Source organism: Leuciscus leuciscus, assembly GCF_965113295.1.
Source record: "Leuciscus leuciscus genome assembly, chromosome: 12".
Lineage (NCBI taxonomy): Eukaryota > Metazoa > Chordata > Actinopteri > Cypriniformes > Leuciscidae > Leuciscus > Leuciscus leuciscus.
The window spans coordinates 40583281-40594886 of NC_138736.1; the positions used below are offsets into that span (position 1 = coordinate 40583281).

At 35.0% G+C, this 11606-nt stretch overlaps 2 protein-coding genes and 1 long non-coding RNA gene across 15 annotated transcripts in view; all 3 read right to left on the bottom strand.

Annotated features, from left to right (window-relative positions):
- LOC309511318 (NACHT, LRR and PYD domains-containing protein 3-like) overlaps positions 1–11606 on the bottom strand; it is a 249257-nt gene that overhangs the window by 126237 nt on the left and 111414 nt on the right. The gene's annotated exons all lie outside the window — the stretch shown is intronic.
- LOC309511419 (uncharacterized protein) overlaps positions 1–11606 on the bottom strand; it is a 120630-nt gene that overhangs the window by 83741 nt on the left and 25283 nt on the right. The gene's annotated exons all lie outside the window — the stretch shown is intronic.
- Positions 6539–9163, bottom strand: LOC309511420. Its single transcript, XR_014210597.1, has 2 exons — positions 7973–9163; positions 6539–7312 (listed from the first exon to the last, which is right to left on the bottom strand). It is a non-coding gene; the product is annotated as an uncharacterized lncRNA (long non-coding RNA).

Genomic DNA, 11606 nt, shown 5'->3' on the forward strand with positions numbered 1-11606 from the left:
GCAACAGGATCAAGATAATGCAACTGGCATTTCTACACCAGAGCCAGTGTTTGTGTCTGTGATTTCCCCCTGATGAGCCACAGCATCACTCCATTCATTTATTATAGGGTCAATCTCCATGGAGTAACCTGAGGTTAAGTGTCTTGATAACAGACACAGTGGTGATAATTCATAGGTCAGTCCTTTTGGGAATTAAACCTGCAACCTTCCAGATACCAGCTCCAAACTCTGAGCACAACACCAGACCACCAACCCTGTGGAAAACACTTCAGATCGGTCACACCAGCTCCTCGAAACAGCAGAACAGCGGATCTCTCTCTCTCGAGCACAGCCTCCTGGATCAAACCCAGCTCAAAACTCACAAACACTCCCAGATGAACGCTGTTTAAAGGGAAAGTTCACATTCTCATGCAATGTAGAATTGTAGAAACAGTTGCCAGAATTTTACCGTAAAAAAATATGGTAGGAACATTTTAGGTTTTACAGACTTAAAGGTATAGCGGAGGATCTTTCAAAATTTTAGATAAGACCCGCCCTCTCCACTTTTTGAAAAGTTTGATTGATTCACCAGAATGATTGACAATTAGGAGGACCAATAGTTTAGACTACCCACCAGGAAGTAAAACATCCTCCGCTATACCTTTAACTTAAGTTTACAGTAAAAAAAAAAAAAAAAAATTGTATTTCAATATCTGATATAGGCCTAAAGTTAATTTACCTACACTGTAAAAATTAAATAAAAAAATCAGTTAAATTTACTGTCAAAAAAACAGCAGCTGTGGTTGCCAGAAATTTACTGTAAAAAATAGGAACATTTTAGGTTTTACAGACTTAACTTTAGTTTATAGTAAAAAAAAAAAAAAAATGTATTTCAATATCTGATATAGACTTAAAGTTAATTTACTTACACTGAAAAAAAAAAAAAAAGTTACATTTACTGTAAAAAAACAGCAGCTGTGGTTGCCATAAATTTACCGTAAAAAATACGGTAGGAACATTTGAGGTTTTACAGACTTAACTTAAGTTTACAGTAAAAAAAAAAAAAAAAAAAAAAAATCTATTTCAATATCTGATATAGGCCTAAAGTTAATTTACCTACACTGTAAAAATTAAATAAAAAAAAACTGTTAAATTTACTGTAAAAAAACAGCAGCTGTGGTTGCCAGAAATTTACTGTAAAAAATAGGAACATTTTAGGTTTTACAGACTTAACTTTAGTTTATAGTAAAAAAAAAAAAAAAATGTATTTCAATATCTGATATAGACTTAAAGTTAATTTACTTACACTGAAAAAAAAAAAAAAAAGTTAAATTTACTGTAAAAAAACAGCAGCTGTGGTTGCCATAAATTTACCGTAAAAAATACGGTAGGAACATTTGAGGTTTTACAGACTTAACTTAAGTTTACAGTAAAAAAAAAAAAAAAAAAAAAAAATCTATTTCAATATCTGATATAGGCCTAAAGTTAATTTACCTACACTGTAAAAATTAAATAAAAAAAAACTGTTAAATTTACTGTAAAAAAACAGCAGCTGTGGTTGCCAGAAATTTACTGTAAAAAATAGGAACATTTTAGGTTTTACAGACTTAACTTTAGTTTATAGTAAAAAAATATATATATTGTATTTCAATATCTGATATAGACTTGAAGTTAATTTACTTACACTGTAAAAAAAAAAAACTGTTAAATTTACTGTAAAAAAACAGCAGCTGTGGTTGCCATAAATTTACCGTAGGTTTTACAGACATATTTACAGTAAAAAGCATATTTCATTACCTGATATCATGTTAATGTACTGACTTATTATTGACTAATATCTGTTTTACATATACACTGACACCCACCAATCACAGTGGAGATGAGAGTCACATGATGATTCAAAGCTCACAATCAGCTATTCCATGAGAAAGTTAATATTAAAAATAATCAGAAGCTGCACAGTGTCATTCACACAAACTCTAAACAGCATCATTGGTAACACACATGAAGTTTGAAAAGTGAAATAAGCATTAATTTAACAACATTAAGTGTATTTTAGAAAAACTACGAAAAACTATGAAGAAACAGTTATTTCAATGAAAATACATCAAATCTGAAGTGTCAGGGAATTGTGGGAATGTCAGTTTATGGTTTTTCACTGTAAATTATACAATGACTTGTTCTTTTTCACTTCCAAATACTGTAAATGTAATGGTTTAACAGTGTTTCACTGTAGCATTCACCGTAGTCTTTTACAGTGTTGTTCCAAACGACGTCTTTTCTCCAGAGAAACACACAAGGAGCGTTCAGTGACTGCACCATATAACTCCAGCTCTGTAGAAAAGACAAACATGCACTATACAAATGAATGTGCTTTAGACCTGAAACATAACGCGATGCCCCAGTCATTTGTTTCATACTTTGATGATGCTGAATAAATAAATCAACATCCATTTTCATTGCATGACAAACAGCAACAATCCGAGCATCTCATTCGTGCTTCACACTGAAGTTATCAATAAAGATCAGATCTGAAGAACATGAAGGAGAATAGATGATGGTCAACTATTCCTTGAAGACTTCATTGTAATGTTCGTCCATGGATGTGTGTGTCTGTCCCTGAATCCTCTGGCACTGAAGCGCTTCAGACTCATTGCATCACTGTGGAGACTAGCAGCTCGCATCCGCACAAATCTCTGACAGCAGCTCTGCATGACACATATATAAAAGCCAAAATCTATGTTTTTTTCAAGTGCAACAATAAAATGTTGACAATAAAATGTGTTATTCTACAAGCTCGCCATTGAAAGGAGAACATTGACCTGTAGAGCGTTCAAGCTGGTGGGAATAAATGCACCAGAACCACATTTATTACATTTCTTTAGATAAACTGGATGAAGAACAAGTTGTGAGTATCTAAAAAGAATTAATGCATTAATTATTTGGGTAATACTTTATAATAAGGTTCATTAGTTAACAATAGTTACCTAAGTTATGAACTGAGAATGAACAATACTTCTTCAGCATTTATTAATTCATTTCACCAAGGTTGTATTTGTTAACATTAGTTAATGCACTGTGAACTAACATGAACACACAATGAACATCTGGATTTGTATTAACTAACATTAACCATGATTAATGAATACAGTAACAAATACTCATTGTTAGTTCATGTTAGTAATACATTCCCTAATGAACCTTATTGTAAAGTGTTACCATTATTTGTAAAGGAGTCTATAAGTATCTAGTCAAAAACTAAAGCTTATGGGAAAGATTGATGAATGTTTGGCTTGCATGAGCTCTAATAAAGTCATCATATCCGTGCAACACGGTGAAAACTAAAGGTGCGCTCAGGTAGAGCAATGCAATCTCTGGATCTCACACACACACACACACACACACACACACACACACACACACACACACACGCACATCAGGTACACAGTGAGTGTTCAAGGATCTGAACAGAACTACAATCGAGGTGTAATTAACTGGTGAGAGTGTCTGCGAGAGCTATCCGTGTTCGCTGGTGTGACTTGCCTTTTGGGAACAGAACTATTTCAAGCCTGAACCCCTGCACAGTGAGAAAGCCACATCTCACATCTGACAGAACGCCGCCTTTATTACTCAGACATATGCATTTCCATATGAACAAGTTTCTGTACAAACACACACACACACATACATAATACAGCACAGCAGCCTTCACAAAACAGGAGAAACTTTTGGGATCATGGGATGAGATTAACAGCAATCTGTTATGAGATTCCTGATGCATTAAAAGCTCTCTTCATGTTTATGCTCTCAGCAGATGTTTCATAGCAAATCAAAAGCACAAATCACGGTGAGGGGAAATTACCATGATAAAGCAAAGAGAATACACAACATATGCTCAAATAGGCCCCAAAACGACAAAAAAACAAAAAAAACAAAAAAAAACCACACACACACAACAAATAACGTGCAATATTTGCAAATGCATTGAATTCTAAATCAAGCTGCTGTTCAACTAATATACCATCAGCCTGACGCTGCACAAACACACATCTGTGCACAACAGGGATGTAGAACTGTGCCGTTATGCATCAGTCTCACAATGAAACTTCAATGCAATTACTACAGAATTAAAAAATAATAATAATAATTATAAATGCATTGATTTCGTATTAAAAATACAATGCCTGCAACTATGAATGTAAAATCAACCTAGGGCCGGTTGCATAAACCGCTAAGACTAGTCTTACAAATCAGACATCAAATATTTTTCTTGACAACTCATAACTTTTTTTTAAATCAGTTACATAAAAACGTCAATTAGATACCAAAAGACACTGTCTTAACATAATGGATGTTTGTGCAACCGACCCCAGGTCTATTGTTTCGTCTATATTTTACTTTTTTATATTTTACAATTATTTTAATCATTTCAAAATGTTTGTAAATATGCTGAAGACACAAATGTAGAGGGACACCCAAAATAATCAAATCGAATTTAATCAAACCCGATCAAATTCCTGATTTCATGAGGCATCATTTAGTGAAGAATCATAATTGAATCATTGTCAGAGCATATATTTACACCCTCTTTAATCACTACACAAGAGTTCTTAACGAGAACAGAGTGATTATAGAGCAGGAATAGAGCTGATGAGAGTCCCGGAGCAGGTCCATCATGAGCAGGTGTCTTGACACTCACTCTAAAAATGGCTGTTGACTGACATGTAGAAATGGCGATGGAGGGATTCAGAGATCATGTGATCAGACCCATTCGGTCCGATTAATGGAAGCAGTGGAAATCTTTCCTCTTTAAGCATGAAGTTTATCACAGAATTCAGTCCTCTGCTGCCATCTAGTGCTGGTTTGTCCTTACAAACCAGTCTAGGTTTGAGAAAAATTCAAGTGCATTATTAGCCTATATTGGAATATAGCCTAGTTGAAAAGTTTAAGCCAACTTTAAAATACAACACACATAAAACATAAAAACAAAACGTGTGGTCGTGTAGACATTACAAAGGTAGCCTACTGTACATTGATGGTAATACCATGGTAGACTACTCTAATAGCCTATAGGCTACAACACTCGACAGATCACCATATAGGCTACTGTAGGCCTATATAGTATTAATATGGCACTTCCATGAATAACATGATATTACAATGGTCCTATGGTCAAAACATAGTCTACTATGGTAGCCTACTTTTTGCAATCTCTAAAACGCACATTATGAAAATGGGGTGAGGTTATCCACTTCATATTAAAACAAAACAAAACAAAACAGTTGGTTTAGCCTCACACACTAACTAAACCGCGCGAGAGCCGTTGGGATTTTCCCACTTGGAGAATGTGAAATGATTTGGGAAAAGATGTAGGCTATTCAAGTGATGACTGGCTGCAAATAGGATAAAAAAAAAATCCGAATAAATTAAAAACACTAAGAAAACGGGGTTTCTGTTAGTAGGCTAGTCCATCCTGGCAAATTCAGAAGCACATTTTAGATGTCCACGTGATCATACATCCGTGTCGATTCAGTGGCGTTTCGTGTCGCTTGATTCACGGATATCAGCGTGATTTGGCATCGCAGGTGTAATTTTTAATAGCGGAACCGGAACAAACAGCTTATTAACCCAATTGTTAATGACAGGGTGAGTTTGCTGCTATTGGTTCGAGGGTAGACAGCGCAGGTAAGATGGATATTAGCAAGCTAACACTATTACACTGATTCTCCAAAATCACCGCGGTATTACCATGGTTGTCTTTTAAGTGTCATGCCACGGGCTACATGTAAAGTGATATTTAATTTAAATATCATTGGTTATGGACTATGGAAATAATTACTAGCCTATAGTTGTTATAAGACATGAGACTCACTTGTAAGGGAACATAGGCCTACCTGTAAATGATGTGATTGTGATTGGTTGTACACAACAATACAGAATGTGTCATCGACAGACAGTAGGCCTAAACAACATTTTATTTATTTTCCATTGAAGGACGATGATGAACTTAAAGCCAACTGTAATTTATTTTATGTAGGCCTATTAGTATTAATCAGGAACATATGAGGGTTTTTTATGTTATATGTGAGGGATACCTAATCAAATACCTCTACAAATATACAACATTTCATCTGAAGTACTAATGATGTGAGCAGAAACAATCTCTAATGAAATTTGACAAAGGCAGTACATTTAAATAAATTATTGAATCTATAAATTGGTAATTTGATTTAACTGTCCACAGGGACTGATATTTCTCATTAATATTTCAGATGATTTATTGTGAAGAGTCATTCATCGTTACTGTGAATAACCAGAAGGTGGCGCTGTAATACAACCAGTGTGCAATAGAATAGATAAAACAACCAGTCAAAGATTGTAGACTACTCCCTTTTTATATAACACACACACACACACACACACACACACACACACACACACACACACACACACACACACACACACACACAGACACACACACACACACACACACACACACACACACACACACACACACACACACACACACACACACACACACACACACACACACACACACTGTATGTCCTTAATGTTTATTAATATTTTAAAGGTGCTTCTTCATTTCATTGCAAAGTTGAAAACTGGTATTCAAGTACAAACAATACAAAAATTTGATTTTTTTTGGATTGCATTGTAAAAACCCAAGGGTGACCCATCAACACAGATAATTCTATAGGCAATGACAAACTTCTATTTTACAATCTCATGATGAAAACGGATCTATTTTTTAAACAAATATCATATCACTGTTCCATGACAGCATTTATTCTAATCTTTATTAATCATAACCATACTTTCATAAGAGAGAGTCAACTCTTAGCATGTGACAATCAGAGCATGAGCATTTCATTTTCATTTATAAATAAAAATAAATTCCCTCAATGTGATGCATAATAATACAATAGAATGAAATAAAATCTATTCCAGCTATATATATATATATATATCTTTTTTTTTTATGAACAGCCTTCAGACCATAAAAGGTTTTAATCATAATACTCTGTAAATTGTGCAAACCATCATATCGGACCTGAGCGGATCATTCTGTGAATCAGAGCTCTGAACATGAAACAGATATTGTGCTTGTAAAGTATTTTGTAAATCTTGTACATTTTTGATTCTCCAGCAGGACAAGCAAAACTAAAGAATGAAAAAAATTAAGATAATAAAAATAATTTTAAAACCACATTTTAAAAAATGTATCATTGCGTACACCTTCTGCAAAAGTAAAGAATTTTAAATCTAAAGGATGGCAAGGTTTGTCATTTAGAGAGTCGTTTGCAGGATTCATCTAAAAAAAAAAAAAAGACAGACAAAAATTAACATTTAAAATTACAGTAAAAAAAAAAGATTTAAAAATGTGCAATTAATGATGTTTTAACTGCAGCAGTGTTGTGCCAAAGATAGATAGATAGACAGATGGATAGATAGATAGATAGATAGATAGATAGATAGATAGATAGATAGATAGATAGATAGATAGATAGACAGATGGATGAATAGATAGATAGATAGATAGATAGATAGATAGATAGATAGATAGATAGATAGACAGATGGATGAATAGATAGATAGATAGATAGATAGATAGATAGACAGATGGATAGATAGATAGATAGATAGACAGATGGATGAATAGATAGATAGATAGATAGATAGATAGATAGATAGATAGATAGATAGATAGATAGATAGATAGATAGATAGATAGATTTTGCACAACCGTGAACTGCAGGAAATATACATTTTTATTTCATATAATTATAACACGTAATAGAGTTGCTACAAGCTCTACACACAAAACCGACTTTACATTTGCATAAAGTATGTGCAGTATTTCTGCATCTCATGTTCAGGCGTATGTGTGAATATAGTATTTATTTCTATTTCCTGTTTGACTTTATCTCAAAGTAACGTTAACAGAATTTGATGTAATGTAGAAGCCACTGACCCACTTTTAGGACCCGAACCCTTCCTGTGCTCTGACTGACGGCACCGCGCGACACAAACGCCGGTCTCTCGTCCTCCTCGTCTTCCTCCTCTTCCCTCGCTCCGTCTTCCAGCCCGGGATGAGGAGAGCAGGGGAGGGACGCTAACACACAGTCTTCTGAAGGGTACTCACACACTCTCTCCAGCTGGACCTCGTCGAAACACACCTTCACCTGCAGGAGAGAGAGAGAGAGAGAGAGAGAGAGAGAGAGAGAGAGAGAGAGAGAGAGAGAGAGAGAGAGAGAGAGAGAGAGAGAGAGAGAGAGAGTGTGAGTGAGTGAGTGAGTGAAGACACAATCCAGATCGGTGTAACAATGCACGTGTTTACATGAGAGTTTTAAATGGGTGGTTGATTATGATTTGACTCTTCTAACTTTAGTTAGTGTGTAATGTTGCTGTTTGATCATAATCAACATCTGCAAAGTTACAACTCAAAGTTCAAAGCAAAGGGAGAGATTTGCTTTTAAAGAAATTGCTTTTTAAGGACTACAACAAACGGCTGGTAGAGACTACACCACATTCCTCCCGGGTTAGTGACATCACAAACCCTAGAATTTACATAAGCGCCGCCCCCTGAACACGATTTATTGATTATCATGACAGAATATGCTAATCAGTGACTAGAAGATAACTACACATAAACTACATTAATTCATCAACTAACCATTCAGAAATGTTGTCTACATGTTGTCACTTCTTCTTGAGTCTCTCCATCTTTCAGGGATTACACGACATTCCTCCTGTGTGTTGACTAACCCTAAAATTTACATAAAGCCCGCCTCCAGGAATACGATTTATATATTATCATGACAAAATATGCTAATCAATGACACATAAGCTACATAAATTCATCAAATAACCATTCAGAAAGGTTGTCTACATCTTTCTGACTCCGGTTTGAACATAAAAGGCTAAACGTTTTTTTTTATTTACTGTGCACTGCATGTGTGTGTGAGGTAAAAGAACACAAGCTGTTGAAGCTCCGCCCCCTGTGCCGGGAGCAGCAGCTCATTTGCATTTAAAGGAACAGACACAAAACGGTGCGTTTTTGCTCACCCTCAAAAAGTGACAATTTTAACATGCTATATAATGTATTTTGAGCTAAAACTTCACACACACACACACACACACACACACACACACACACACACACACACACACACACACACACACACACACACACACACACACACACACACACACACTCTGGGGACATCAGAGACTTATTTTACATCTTGTGCAAAGGGCATTATACCAGCCCTTTAAATTCATAGGATTCTTTTTTAGATAGATAGATAGATAGATAGATAGATAGATAGATTTATAAATGTAGGCCTAACAAATTATCATCATTATTATTTAATACTATTTAAAGTATAATTTTTTTTATTCGTTTTTTGCCATTTTTGAGTAGAAAATCCAATTTTACTGTAAATACACTCTGAACATTTATTTTTAAAAGGTTGGAAATAAAACAAAAATTATTGTAGTACATTTTACTAGAAAATAATATTTCCTAGTCCTGTAATGTCTTCCTACTTCAAAATGTCATGTTTAATTCAGAGTTACTTTGAATCAGTTTCTGATTATTTGTGAAAATTACTAGGAATTTTCTGAGTGACAATTGTCTGAAAGCAAATGAGAGTTCCTTAAAATGTCAGAATTTTAGAGCAGGACAAACATCTTGTTAAAGTTAAAGTCCCCCTTCACCAAAATCACCCATTTAAACGGGTTTTCCTTAAAAAATAAATCTTTATGCCTTAAAATATCTTGAATGTAACTCGACACCCTTCCCTCATTTAGTATTCGTGGTTCTATGAATATGCAGATGAGCCCCGCCTCCACTCACTCACTCAGCTCAGAGATCCACTGGTTGTAAAAACTGAACACTTTTTATGCGTTTTGGCCTAAAAATTTTTAACTCTTATAAACGGGTTTCAAAGTGCAAGTTTTTGAAAACGAGACCGTTATCGTCTCTGTGTAAACTACAAAAACGCAAATTTGTGGGGAAAAAAAGGTGATATAAGGTGGTATTAATGCATTTACAGTGCAATTACAGCTCCCTTTTACACTAGAGGGGCTTCGATGGGTCTGAACTGGTGTGATTATGGCTTTTATCTTTGCACTGGATTTTGAGCTGGCACAGAGCAGCCTTAGCTTGGCTGTGTAACAATCCACTGGATCATGATCATGCTGATTCCCTTTAGCACTCAGACCCACAAACCTTCGAAGATCCTATACAGAGGACGTGATGCAGAGAGAAAGGCATTATCGTGGCTTAAGGCTGAGATGAGGAAAGTGAAGAATCGGCAGATTAAGAGACTGACGTCAGCCGATCTGCAGGGGGTCGGCGATGACGCTGCAGTGCATTATGGGAACTGTACGAGACTTTCTGCATGCATGAACAGTAGGAAGAATGAAGGTTAGATGTGGTCAGAGTGTAAACCAGGGTAATGACTCTTGGAGCAGACACACATTCACACACCCGCTGTATAACGCGTGAACACGTGAACTCAGATTAGCATGAACCGATAAAACTTGGGTTGCTTTTGGTCGAATGCATTCTGTGTGTGTTACAGGAAGTGACACGGATCTGAGGAGGAAGTAGCAAAACAGAGTTTGTCAACCCAAATGTTGCAGCTAAATAACACACACATTAGTCATATGCAGAGTTGAGCTTATACATGTTGATCACCCTCATACATGCGGACAGTTTAGCGTTTCATGCGATGCTCTGCTTTTAATGTGCATTTCTGAATATTGAATATATTTACACTGCTGAAAGAAAGGCTGCATTTATTTGATCAAAAATACAGTAAATACAGCAAAAAATGTGAAATATTATAATGTAAATCAGCTGTTCTCTATGCGAATATCTAGTAAAGTGTAATTTATTCCTGTGATCAAAGCTGAATGTTCAGCATCATTACTCCAGTCTTCAGTGTCACATGATCCTTCACAAATCATTCTAATATGATGATTTGATGCTCAAGAAACATTTATGATTATGATCAATGTTGAAAATAGTTGTGTTGCTTCAGATTTGTTTGAGGTATGTAATGTTTTCAAAAAAAATAATAATACTTGTATTCAGCATTTTTATTAAAAATGACAGTAAAGACATTTATAAGGTCACAAAAGATTTCTGAAATAAATTCTGGTATTTTGAACTTTCTATTCATCAAAGAATCCTGAAAAAAATAAAAATTTATATATGAAGCAGCACAACTGTTTTCAACATTGATAATAATCAAATGTTAGTTAGTAATGACTAATAACTAATAATAATTGATCTTCAAATCAGCATATTATTTCTGCAGGTCTTTAAAAGGTTTACGCAATTTAAGGCCTTTAAAATTAGCAAAAAGTCTAAATTTCACAGAATTATGGCATTAAACGTGTGCATTGCAAAATTGATGTTCTCTCTCAGTATTTTTGCTGTTTAGTTTTCCAGTACAAATATCTACATATCCTTAAATCAAGATGCATTGTGTATTTCACTGATATTGTTTGAGTTGTGTATGTGTGTAGTTGTGTATGTGTGTAGTTGTGTATGTGTGTAGTTGTGTATGTGTGTATGTGTGTAGTTGTGGATG